Source organism: Protopterus annectens, chromosome 10.part0 (genome assembly GCF_019279795.1).
Source record: "Protopterus annectens isolate FY-2018-M chromosome 10.part0, PAN1.0, whole genome shotgun sequence".
NCBI classification, from domain to species: Eukaryota; Metazoa; Chordata; order Ceratodontiformes; family Protopteridae; genus Protopterus; species Protopterus annectens.
The window spans coordinates 1,527,858,433-1,527,872,536 of NC_056744.1; the positions used below are offsets into that span (position 1 = coordinate 1,527,858,433).

General features: G+C 39.3%; 1 protein-coding gene across 2 annotated transcripts in view; it reads right to left on the bottom strand.

The window, feature by feature from the left end:
* LOC122813710 (tripartite motif-containing protein 72-like) overlaps positions 1 to 14,104 on the bottom strand; it is a 218,826-nt gene that overhangs the window by 169,485 nt on the left and 35,237 nt on the right. The window contains exon 1 of one of the 2 annotated variants that reach the window (XM_044086173.1): positions 7,193 to 7,326. The exons of the other annotated variant lie outside the window; for it this stretch is intronic. The gene's annotated coding sequence lies outside the window, so the exon portion shown is untranslated. Of the gene's footprint in view, positions 1 to 7,192; positions 7,327 to 14,104 lie in introns of those variants that run through there. 2 annotated transcript variants of the gene reach the window in all.

A 14,104-nucleotide genomic window follows, 5' to 3' on the forward strand; every position in this document is an offset into this window, starting at 1 on the left:
AAGTGATGCAGGTAAGAAAAGAAGGTCAAAGTTGAAGTGATGCAGGTGAGAAGGGAGTTAAGTGATGTGTCCAGTGGAAAAGCACTTGCAGTCAGATTTTTGATGGTGGTGGTTTCTTTTGAGTTGTGCTCTGAAAGTGGGGACAGAGAAGACTTCTTTTAGGTCAGGGGAAGGGACTGCTACAGTTTGGTTGCAAGACTGGTAAAGGAATGGTCAGTACAGTGCAGTTTGGATAGGTGGGGTCTGGAATGAGGGCGTTAGCAAGGAGAGGTTGTAAGGGCTGGTTTTATTATGGAGTTTGGCAGCAACAGGTGGGAAGGAACCTGGATGAAATAGTTTAAAAAGAATAGGCCCTAGGAGTAGCTGTACTTTGTAGGAGACTGGTAGCCATCTAGCTTTGGAACGGGTGGTGCAGAAGTGTTCCAAATTGCGGGGGTGAATTAGAAATAAATCATACATTTTGCTTTAAACAGACTGTACAGTGGATGAGTTTTTTTAGAGGCTGTGGCTATGATGGGCATTCCCTATTCATGGTGAGCAAGGAGGACTCCTTTGCAAAATGCAACCTCTAGCCTCTAGCTTATCTGGAGAGAAAGGAAGATATGTTCCAGGCTGAGAATAAAAGGGAACTAATCTTTTTCCTGATGTTTTCAATGTGGCTTTGGAAGGTAAGTGACTATTCTAGCCATAAACGTAAGTATTTAAAAGGATATGGTTGTTTTAAATGGGGAATCACTGAAATGTGTGATGCTGAGATTTTTAGAATTCTTTTCAGCTAATTTCAAATAATAAACAGATTAATGGAGTACAGACAGGGAATCAGGACCCAGTGGCTCAACAAGTAGTATGCTTACCTTTTGATATTATAAGATAACAAAGCTGTGGGTTCTGTTCCAACAACAGAAGCCCAAACTCACTTTCCATTACTGAAATTGCATTCCAACATGTCAGAGGAAGATTCTGCCTTCTTAAGATAAGATGTTAAACTGTGGTGTCATTTGCCCGAATCTCTGGTAGCTTAGGTAGAATTCTCCCACTTTTCTAGCCAAATTTCCCCTAGTCAGTGTAAATACTATCTTGGGTTTCCCCCTAAAAATAAGCTACATCTAGGGGGATGATCCTAAGCAACTAGAAGTAAATAAATAGTGCATATGATATATTTAATAACTTGTACTGTGAGATTAAGGAATTCAAGTTTATGACTTTACCACTTGCCATGGAACTTATTCCTTAACCCTGTTGTCTGAGGTGCTTCTTTTATCAAATACCAGACCACATATATTCCATAAATATTTATCAATTTGTATAGGATAGACAAGAATTTAATAGAGCGTGGGTTTGTTTTACATTTGTTTAGTCAACAAAATTTGGTAGACTAAGAAGATGGTCGACAGGTGTGAAAGATTACACAATTCTCAGGGTTAGGAAATATGTCCTACCCCAATATTGCGCAGTCCCAGAGTTAGTATATAGATAACTTGGTGTAGAGGACACATCCCCCTACATGACTGATGAAGGGGGGCTTTTCCCCCGTAAAAAAATCGTTTTATGTTTTTTTTTGTTTTAATGTTGCATGTGCTGAGACTAGTGCTCGAGTACGGCTAGTAAAATGTCAACATTTGCTAATCCTCAGAACATGCAAAAGAGAAAACAGTATTTTTTGCGAGGGGGGCACCTGCTAATTATATACACTAACTCCGAGATCGCACAATCCCCCGGGAAAAGGCATAATCTCCTACCCCAGGAACTGTTGATCCCACACATCTGTCGACCATCTGTATTGTAGACCAAACTGTGTCAAAAATACAGTGGTCAATCTTGGTTCAAATTGACCAATGCTAGAAACCCATAAAATATGTATTTATTATATATACAGCAAAATCTCTTGGCGTGGGATCCAGAGTCTATTACTCAGGGGGAGGACAACCTAGAAATAGTACCACAGTTGTGGCTTCAGAAGACAGTCAGGGATATCATCAGAATTAGTGATAGGGCATGCCTATCTTTACAGTGGAGTTTGTTTGCCATGTGTCTATGACCCAAAGTAGTGTTCTGATGGTGAGGAAAAAAACAGTGCATTCAGGCAGCAGTTGCAGGATATACAAGTCAAAGCAGGACAACATGGTGTTAACAGGGGACCTGAATGCTCATAACGAGAGAGATAAAGCAAGATATGAGGACTCCCTCTGCCCACATGGATGGGGCAATAGGAATAAAAAAAGGAGAGACTTTTCTACTACTCTCTCTTGCAAATGGTTTGCTCAAGGCCAACACGTCATTCAGCAAGGGATGGTCACAACATCACATACAAAAGCGGCCCACACACAACTCATGCAGACTTTCATGAGTAAGGGAAGGGCTTTAGGGTTGAATCAGAGAGTGCAAAGTCATTCCTAGTGAAACAGTTGGCCTACAGTGTAATCCACAGCTGGTGAGCGAAGGCTCTAAGGTCAACAGAAACTAGGGTTGTTGTTGTGTCTTTCGGCTTTTCCCGGTTAGGGGTCACCACAGCGGAACTCCGGTCCGCTAATGATTGGTAGTTGGTTTTTACGTGCTGAGTTACCAGCCCTGATGCACAACCTTCAACGAAGGTACGCCCATTCACGCATGTCTCCATGCAGAAGATGCTCTAGCTGAGAATCGAACCGGACAGCGTCTTACTGTGAGGCGACAACGCTACCACAGCACAGAACGAAGACCTGAAATTTGACTGGAGACTGGAGTTAAGCATAAGTGATTAAGAAAGTAATCAGGGCTCTAGAACCTCAATAGGAACAGAAAACAGATGGAGTCAAACAGGAAGAATGTCAGAACATCAAAACAGCATGTTTGAAAATAATAGAACAGATATGAGAATGAGCAAGGATATAAGGTACATAAGGAATGCAGAAGTCCAGAAGTTATCCAAAGAAAGAAGGAGTGAAGGAAAAAGCGGGGGATAAAAAAGATTGTTTAGGCAAGAAGGAATACTGGTTGGTTAACAAAGAGGCTAAGCAAGTAGTCACAACAGAGTACCTCTGATGTCTTGCTGTTTGCTATCAGTTTCTGGAAAGTAACTAAGCAGATGACACAAAGAAGCTCTATCAAGTTGTAAGGCAAAGACAGAAAAATAAAGAAGGTAGTTTATCATAGATTCATAGACAAATACTAGGCTAGCTACCCTTGTGGGCCATTTTAAGTCTAGCCAACTTCCTTTTGGTGAGAATCAAACCCTTTACCTTCTGTTTGTGAGAATCAAACCCTTTACCTTCTGTTTGTGAGGTAAACACCTTAACCATTATACCAACCTTCCAACAAGTTATAGATACCACTTATAATGAGCATCAGTAATCCCCTACTTACCAGTCTACATGTCATCAAAGGAGCATTTCTAGCAGTTTCTGATTGAAAAAACCCTACAGAAGCTGTACTTCCCTGTACAAAGTCTAAGATGAAAAAGGGAGAAAAACCTACAGTAGAAGAAATAAGAACATCAGTAAGGAAAATGAGATCAGAGAAAGCCGCAGGCAATCAAGGCAAATATGATCAAGCTGTTGGGTGAGCTATAAAAGGCCCCTGGGAATACTTATAGCAGTACAGAGAGAAAAGTGTATCCTCAATGACTGGAGGGAAAAGATATTAGTGTCACAAACTGTGGGAAGTATAGAGGTATCAGATTCCTGCTACACTACTTGAAACTGCTGTAGAGGATGACTGAAAAATGAATATGCAGAGTAGTAGAAAGTAAGATGGATGATTAATGGTTAGGTTTCACATCAGGATGCAGTACAACCAAGTCAGATGTTTGCAGTGAGACAGATGGTGAAGAATAAGCAGGAGCAAGAGACTATGAAAGAGTCGAAAGCCAATTTGGGCAGATCAAAAAGAACAAATTACAGTGGTTTGGACACAACCGCAGGAAAGCAGATATTTGGTGAAGAAGGTTTGGGAGGAACAAGAAAAGGGCAAGATTAAACAAGGATATTCAACAAAGTGATGGGTGGATCGCTTGGAAAAAAAACTGTGAGAGTCAGGCATGACTGCTGAAGAAGGCAGGAGAGTAGCATTGAACTGAGTGGTGACGTTGACACAATGCCCCAACCCCATATAGAAAATGGGAAATAAGGGGCTGATGATGATGATGACGAATATAAAATGTATATATGTATGTACATATTGGTCTACTCCCAATGTGTTGATTGAAAGAGTGATATTTTCCTGAATGTCTCAAAAGGTGGGAAATATTAATTGTCCCTTTCATCAAGCTGCATTTTTTCCATTATTTTAAAACAAGAGTACAACTAAAGTGCAGTTGCACGGTTATGGGGCTTGAAGGTGCTGTGATATGGATTTTTGCTTTGTTTCAGGAGTGCTTGAAGAGAGTGTTGCAGCAAGTGTCATTCTGTGTGATCACAGAACAGTGCATAAAGAGTAATTTCATATTACCTGCACTCTATGTGCACTTGGCTTTACTAGAGGTGCGGGGGGGGGGGGGGGAGTGAAAAACAATTATTTTTAGAGGTTTTGATAGATCAAGAGTTAATGCACATTTTTGAATGCAATAGTTCCAAATTAATTTGGCAGTTGATGCTGTAACTGGAATACGTATACAAATAAGTTGAAAAAGACTAAATCACTGGAACCATGGTGTTACTTCACACCATCTACATATTGCAAGCAGTTATCACTTAGCCATAACGTATGTTCTCAGCCTCCAAAGAGAGACGCCCTTGAACAACAAAAGAAAGACCTTGAACCTTCCCTAGATATCAGAAAAAAATACTCTGGGCTACCCTATATAAAAATAGCATGGTACATCATATCAGTCAACCCCCACCCCCACCCCACACCACACAAATACGAACACATACTCATTTTCTCCAAAACATACGAACACATACTCATTTTCTCCAAAAATAGGTAATAGAGGTTTCTTTTGTTACTATTAATCTGCAATCAAACACAAATATTTATTATCTTCCCTCTGTATTTACCCTGATCTTACACAAAAAGAATACCAAACAGTTAATGTTTTAAGCACACAATATTTTTATAATTGCTTAGGCTCTAATGCAACAACCTGGGCCCCCCCAAGGAGGCTGGCTTCAGTATATGAGAAATGCTGTTGTAGTTCATGACAGTAAATTACCTGGTTACCTCAGCATAAAGAGTAAGGCAGAATCTGTAAAAAGTGAAGCAGGAGCATTCTGGCCATCCCAGTGGCCTCTAGGGATGAAGCCCTGACTACAGCCCAGGTAACCTTGGTTCAATTAGCAGCTCAGGCAGATGATGGAGTTGGCAGAGAGGATGGGCATGTCTATTCTAAGGGGGAAAAACATTGCTGGCACAGGTGGACTGTTCTTCAAGCCCTGGTGGAAGCCAGGATGTCGAATATTTGCTAGGCTGGACATGTCGGACAGCTAAGGATGGGTGGATGCCATAAGGTGTAGATTGGAAACATCCTCAGCTGATCACTTCTCATGCTTTGTCCCATCCTCAAAGAGGAAGTCAGAGTGGAGGGGATATGTCCTACAACATCAAACAACAACAACAAAGGCCCAATATACATGGCAGTGTATATAATGCTGCTGCATTCAGGCTCTGCTCTACCTACCAAACCAGTAACTACACATCCCCTTCCCACCCTGCTCGTGGCAGTCTCTGCTGAAAGGATACCAGATGGACACTTTTAACACCTCAATTTCTCTTTCCTTTGTCAAAACATTTCATCGAGAGGTGGGGGTACTGCCAGGAGTAAAGGATGGGAGATAAGCTGAGCTGTTAGTCGGGGGCACATAAAAGGACAAAAGAAGGGTGCAGCCGGAGCTTACACATGCTAATTAGTCTCAGAGTAAAGCACTGTATATAGCAATATATCTGATGTATAATGTTTATTATGTTAATATAGTTTGATTATTTTTATATTAATGTAAATTTGCCTATGTCACAAATGATAAATCAATAAAGGTGTTTGGAAAAAAAAAAGTAAAGTACTGTATCTGTTTTGCAATGTCAAGTTGTCAATGTACAATAAACAGCAGTAAACAATTGCTGCAACTCAACCATGTTTAGTTACTGTTCAGTCATGGTTGCCAGATAATTAAAATTATTTATCAACAACTTGAACACCTAACCACAGAGTTAAGTCTAAGGGGTTTACTAGTATTTCTTAAATATATGATTTATACAAAATGGGCTTAGAAAATCAATCAAGCTAAATTAGCTAAAAGGTATGTTTAAAACATTTTCACAATATAACTGAATAACAGATTCCCTCCCAAAAAGAGTGCAGTTTTGAAAAATCATGCCCTTTTGTTAAGGGCAATAACACAGTAAACAGATGTTACTGCACACATAAACTTGTAAACATGAGCTGAGTGCTCGGTAATATTTCTCATGTGTTACTGCTCAGATAAGCAAACAATGCAGTCACAGCAAGGAAAATAACTGCCAGAACATGACAATGCTGGCATTACTGGATCAGAGCACAACTTTAGAGGCCAGAAGCAGAGGACCAAACTCACAGAAGAAAGTGTTGGTAAGTACAAAGTTACATAAACAAGTACAGATACGGTTATAAGAATCTGGAACAAACAGAGAAATCGTGTTTTTCAGAAAGGCTCATAGAAACCACATGGACAGGAAGAAGTACCAAAACACGCAGTACAAGGAATAATATACATAACCTCTGGCATGTTTCCCTGTAACGTCTGAAACCATTTTTTTTATACCAGCACAGACAGCAACAACCTACTACAAATGTAGCACTTTACAGGATATCCTTTCAGATTTTATTGGATAACTTTCCTTAACAACAAAAAACTAAAATAAGTGCTGACTTCTTCTTAAATACTCTTTAACACTGGCTGTTCTCAGACACCAGATTTTCTTTTTTTTCTGTCCCTACAAGTTTCCTTCCCTCTACCACTCCCTAATTCTGTTTGTAAACATTAGACAAATGAAATCTAACCTATCAGTCATGAGAAGCACATAAAAATACTCACAAAATATATATATATATATATATATATATATATATATATATATATATATATATGTATATATTGCATTATGAAAGAGGTAAAGAATTTCACATTCACCAGCTTATAAAGTAAATAAACATTGCTGGATATACACATCCTGTTGCAGCAAATTATGCGGAAGCAAACCGACACAACTCAAAACAATGCAGCTTAGTTTCTAAAAACATTACCAGCAGTTTGACTCAGCTCCATCCCATAAGACTTAAGAGAAATACAGACAATTATTCAGGATAAGATACCTCACAGTAACCAAACCCAGACAAAAACCTGGAAGCAATACTTCCTTCTTACTCTCTAATATGACTGTTTCCTTCTGCGTTGTAATCTGAGCTCATGAATATGTAAAGCATATTCATGAATATGTAAAGCATATGTTTTATTCATACATGAGGTCTTGACTTTACAACTGCTGATGTATTTTCCCCTGTAACCACACTTAATTAATTTTCATTAGGATTGCTTTTATGCAAGTAAGACATTTTTCAAACATCATTATTAACTTCACAAATTTTGAACATTGCCATTGGTACATGGCTACATATACATACAATCATAGGAAAGAACACAAACCATTGTAAACATTTCTCATTAGTTTCATTCGTTATATATACATGCTTTCTTTTTTAACAATTATCATTCAGTCCAGCATTACATACATTTTACAAGTCCTGTCTCCCCTTAAATTTTACTGTTCCTTATCCTGAACATTATTTTTCATGTACTGTTTCCATAAATTCCATTTATTCCTATGAAATTTGCTGCTTCCTTTTTATAAATATCCCACTTCTACTTCATGTATCTCCTTGCTTTAAGCTGCATTCAGGATTTCATCCTTATTCTTTATGAAAGCAGCTGACTTCCTCTATCAGACGCAGTTACTTTGCAACACAGATACAGACTTTAATGACAATTAGCAGACTTCTCTCACACTGGATCTGCCTAATACTGCTGACATTCAAAATGACATTATATTCTCTTCACCTCCCCCTCAGTAGAACTGACTTTTATCTGTCCTTTTCGTAGATACATGGGTACTTACTTACTAGGCTATTAATTTGCAGGGAGCTTAAGAAGCCTAGCCTTGCATTCCCATGATAGTTTTTAGTCCTTATATTTTGTATATGGATAAAATAGAGACAGGCTGAACAAGGATATGTTGGGACAGTTCTATCCATGAGGGAAAGGGGTGCTAAACTGGGGGGGGGGGTGTGCTGTTACCCTCCATTCTTTCAAATTATGTTTGAATAAAGTACTTTGCTTTATGTGGGGTGGAAGATGATTCCATAGAAGTGGTATTCTCTGTGATACATACCTAGCCCTCCAACATCTTCTGTTTTATTTTGCAAAAGCGATTGAGATCCATTGAGCGAGTGTTTATGATACTTTTGGCTTGTGAATATGTAATAGGTCTGACAGAAGATGATCGTTTGAAGCTCTATATGTGTGACAGAGGTCACCTTTCAGTAACCTGTATGATACTGAGATGAGGGACAAGGCTCTGAAGATGGTCTGCATAGTCTTTACAATTTGGGTCCTTGATTGTTTTAGTGAGAAAGCACTGTGGTCATTCCAGTTGTGACAGGTGTTTACACAGGTAGATATTAAAAGGGACATTATACTCAGTGATTGGCCTAATGAGTGCTTAGTATAGTGGAGCAATTACATCCCTGGACCTGGATGAAATACTTTTACACATAAGCTGTGCAGTGAAAAAGGGCTTCTTTACAACAGTCGAAACACGGTGATCAAAGGACAGTTTATTGTCAACATAGCTTCCCAGATCCCTAACTATTTGATCAATTTTTAGGTGTGTGTTATCAAAGTGATCGTTGCAAAGGGAGTCATGTTGCTGAAAAATATGATTATACACTTCTTAGCATTTAGATTTAGTCCATGGTTTTAATGCCGGCTATTTGTTTGAGACAAGCCATATAGGAGAATCTTGGTATCCTCTGAGAAGTTTATGATGGCTTCAAGTCTGTAGTCATCTGCAGACTTCATCAGACACAATCTCTTAACATTAGCTTTGACATCTGAGAAGTAAATACCAAAGAAGAGTGGCCAAAGGGCTGAAAACTGGGGTATAGTGCTAGTGACAGGCCTTGTAGAGGAGGTATAGCCACCTGCTCTTACTTCCTGGGTTCTATTTGTGACCCAGTGAGCCATCTGACAAGTTAGATAGCAATTGACATTTAGCTGAGAGAGTTTATTCCTTGACACCTGAGTGTGGAATGGTATCAAACTCCTTTGCAAGGTCTACATATGTAATGTCCATGGCTTTGCCCTTGTCCATTGTTTCAGTAAATTTTTCAAAGAGGTCATCCAAGTTAAGTAGGCAGGACATGCCCTTGATGAATCCAAAGTCTATATGTTACCTATATCTTTGTTTATTAATTCCATAATGATGCTTTCCAGTTTTACAGATGAAACTGATCAAGCTTATGGGTCTATAGTTACCCAGGTCTGTTAAAGCCCCACCTTTATGCAAGGGAATGACTGCTACTGTAATCCATTCAACTTGCATGAAGCCTTGTTTGAGGCTGATATTGAACAACTTCTATAGAGGAGTCAAACAAGTCATGTTTCAGGCTGACAAGTACATAACTTGGTATATTTTCTGCCCACCTTAGTTGTAATGTTCCTGACATTAGGTAATGCCTTAAAAACTTGCTCTTGACAGAGTTGAAGGTGGGGAGTAGATGTTGTGCATGTAATCTGAGAATACTGGAGGGGAAAGGGAGATGAAGTTTAAGCTTAATTTGTCAGCTAGAAAATTGGCTATGTCCTCTGGGTCTGAGTATGTGATACTTACTATGAGTTCTGCACAGTGGTGGGCATTGTTTCTGAGGTTTCTAACATAATCATATCTGACTTTGGTTGACTGATCAGGATCCAGAGCTCCATGTTTTGTTTAGCAGGAAGGTTTTTGGCATAGATTTATTTTTGCATGAAATTATTATTTTTTTTATTTTTTATTGTATTTTATTATAGACATTGTTTATATTTGGGATCCACCATAGTTTCTTTTTTTAATTTGGAGCTGTATTTATTTCTAATGGGGATGGTCTATGCAAATATTTGCATGTGCATAGAATTTAGCATTGAATGATTCTACATAAGCATTGCATGGTCATTAAGATGCAAGGGGTTTTTGAATTTAGCCAGGTCACCACATAATATCTGAATAGTGAGATATTAGAAGATGCTTCAGGCTTCAGTCTTCTGGTGAATGTGATTGACTTGTGGTATTTTTTGACCAGGGAAGAAGTTACAGCTGGTGGAGAGCAAAGTTGCCCCAAGTTGGTAAGGGCCAAGTCCAGGATTTTATTACCCTGGTTTGAGTGCAGACTAACTGGTCCAAGGAGTTTGCATTGATGAAGTTCAGAAATCTCTGGGCCTACATGTTTGAGAATCTGTAAGTCTCTCATTTTATGAATGGGGTGGTTGAAATCTCCTAGAGAATGGTGTCCAACCTAATACATGGGGACTCCATACTTGTTAGGTAGGAGCTATGGGCTAATGGGGGGTATAGATTAGGTCCTATATTTAGTTATGATATGATAAGGAGTTTTCTTAATAGCAAGCATACCTCTCAACCATACCAAATTCCTCAGAATTTACCAGTTTTAAGGGCAAAATAATGGGGTGCCACGAATTCCCAAGAGGCCCCTTCAAATCCTGATTTTTTTTTTTTATTTACTATTTTTAGTTATGGGTTATGGCTGACATCACTACGCATCGCCAGCTTATCATCAGCATGGTGAGACAGTGCCTGACTACCTTTCAGAGATTCAAATGAAAGATTTAAAAAAAAAAAGTTCTTTACCGCTACAGCCCACCCACAACTTGCAGCACTGCAGCAGCCAACCAAAGAGGATGTTTCTTCATTGAGATGAGTTCTGTGGTGTACTTCTTCTGTTTTTTCCATTATTGCTAATCCCAACTTGAACGATTCTGTCACTCGTCCGGTCAGGGTAAAACAGACGAACAGTTGTACGTTCAGTTCAAGCAGCTTTATTATATGCAAACACATCAGGATTAGGACTTAGAAGTATAAACTTAAATAAACTTATAAACAGACTGACTACTGTGCTCATACATGTTGACACTCTGGCTATTCTCTCAAAATGGTAATTTTGCCTGCACATGCTCACTGTTTATATGCACGTGCCTACACTGGGAAATGCTCCTTTAAGTTACAATACACACTCTGTTCTGCATCCTCCCTCTTTGAGATATAGGTCATGCATTAAATGACACCATTGACTGACATGTAATTGTACAGAAATTATCCTTTTACATGCACTTATACAGAACTAATTCTTTCACATGCAATTATACAAAACTGAGCACAAAGGATACACTCATGTCCAGGTTGCTGTGTATTTTATACTAGGTCTAGAAATACGACCTGATCATGTGGCATAAAATTAGAACTTGGTCTACCAAAAGGACTGTCCTTAAGGAATGTTCAATTGCAAGGACATCTGGGACATCATCAGGAAAGGTAATCGGTACTGCGACATGTTCTGTGACAGGAACATTGTCTGGGCTGCTCTGAGATCTAGAGTCTGTATCACAGGTACAATGCTGCGATATCGCTTCTGGTACAGGAAGAAGATGCCTGCTGTTTCTCCTGTATTCTATACCCTCAGATTCTACTAAGTAGAATCTCGGCTCAGCATATATACCTCTCACTTGACCAATTTGATCAAAGCCTTTAGCCGTTTGCATCCTTACTATCGCTCCTTCTTTCAACAGATGAAGAAATCTGCTCATTTTATCATAGTTAGACTTCTGAAAGGAACACTTTTTAAATAGTTGGGCTTTGATTGCTTTTGTATTTTTAGCATTAGGCACCAACAAACAAATAGGCAAGGTTGTTCTGATTTGCCTAGATAGAAGCCTCTGAGCAGGCCAGCCAAGTATATTGTCATGGGGTTTATTTCTGAGATTAAGCAAATTCAAGAAGATATTGTTATTGTCACACATTGACTTCTCTAACAATTGCTTTGCACTCTTTACTGCACGTTCAGACAGGCTGTTTGACTGTGGGTATTCTGGACTGCTAGTAATATGGATAAAGACCCACTCTCTTGCAAATTTCTGAAATAATTGACTGGTAAACTGGGTACTGTTGTCAGAGATAACTGTGTGGACTACCACGAACTGAGAAATGATATTTCAACTTAGTAATAACAGTACTGGATGTTAGGTTAGGTAGCAAATCGATCTCCAACCAGTTTGAATTAGAGTCTATCAACACTAACTAATGCTGATTGCTCCACTCAAATATGTCAGTGGCTACTGTTGACCAAGGTAGTTCAGGAATCTGGCTTAGCTGAAGCAGCTCTTTTTGTAAATGCGTTTTAGTACTATTGCATACTGTACAAGATGAAAGCACTTAATCAATGTCTTTTGACAGAGAAGGACAAAACACTAGTCCTCTCACCCTTTTTTTGGTAGAATCAGAACCTGAGTTGCCACGATGCAAAATCTGAATGTATTCATGTTGCAATGAAGTAAGAACAACAACTTTAGGACCTTTGAAAATGATACAATCTTCCATCAACATCTCATCTCTGTAAGGAAAATAAGGTTGCACTTCTGGTGGCACACAAGATTTCTTTGATGGCCATCCAACATTGATGAAATGTTTCAGCTTTTTGAAAACTGGATCAGTCTTTGTGTGATCTCTTAGCTCATCAAGTCTCGTGGTAGAAAAATTACACACCTCCATGTCATCAAAGTCAAAATTCTCTGTATCAAGCTGTTCTGTGGTATTTATGGCCAATCTGGATAAGGTATCAGCCAGATAAAGAAGTTTGCCTTTTGTATAGACCATTTTGAAGTTGTATTTTTGTAATCTAAGCACCATTCTTTTTAGTCTTGCTGGAGCTCTATGCATAGGCTTATTTAAAATACTGACTAGAGGTTGATGATCAGTCTCGATCTGGGAAGCTCAACCATAAATACGATCTTGGAACTTCAAACATGCAAACACAATTGCCAAAAGTTCTTTTTCAATCTGACCATACTTCATTTCAGTTTTGGTAAGAGTTCTAGATGAATAGGCTACTGGTCTGCCCTCTTGAAGAATAACTGCACCAAGACCAAACTTTGAAGCATCACAGGAAAGAACTGCTGGTTTGTTAACATAATAGTATCTCAATGTAGGCAGGTTAACAATTTTCTCCTTGAGACTATCAAATGCTCTCTGGTGCTGTTCCAACCATGATCAGGCAATGTTTTTGTGTGTTGTCAATCTTAAAGGCACTGATAACTCACTGAAGTCAGGTATAAACTTGACCAAATAGTTAACCATACCAAGGAAATGCTGTAGGGCTCAAACATTGTCCGGGGTTGGCATCTCAAGAATGGCTGTTTGTTTGGATGGGTCTGGTCATAAGCCTGTACTGGTAAATAAATGACCTACATAAGTAACTTTTAGGTTCATAGGTTCATATGTTCATACTAGGCTATCTGCCCTAGGGCATTTATAAGCCTAGCCAGAGTGTGTTTGGCTTTCGCCACCCATTTTAAATTAATTTTGCTATGCCTTTTTTTGAGGTTAGTATACTGTGCCTCTGTCTAACAGTGACACAGAAGTGATAGCCGGGGTAAACCTACGATCTCCCATCCACTCATCAAGATTCCTCTTGAAGAGAGTCAATGTGGGACTCTGCCTAACCTGGACTGGGATTTTATTCCAGAGTGAAGGGAGCCTCTGGGTTATGAATCTGTCCCTCCAGCATGTCCTATTTATTTCAGTGCTGAGGTTCAAGTCTCTCGAGCGCGTAGCTCAATGGGATTTGGATTTTCTGAGGTGCAGCATGTCCATTAATTCAGGGTTGGACATGGCTTTATACGTCAGGCACAGATCGCCTCTGAGCAGGCGGTATGCCACTGAGTAGAGCTGGAGTTTCTTTAACCGGGCAGCATATGGCATCTGTTTGAGCCCTTTGATCCTCTTGGTGAGGTACTTTTGGGGTCTTTCCAGTTGCTGCAGGTGTCTGGTAAGGTACATCCCAAAAGGGGCATTGTACTCAATTTTGGGCCTGATGAGGGATGAGTAAAGAGGC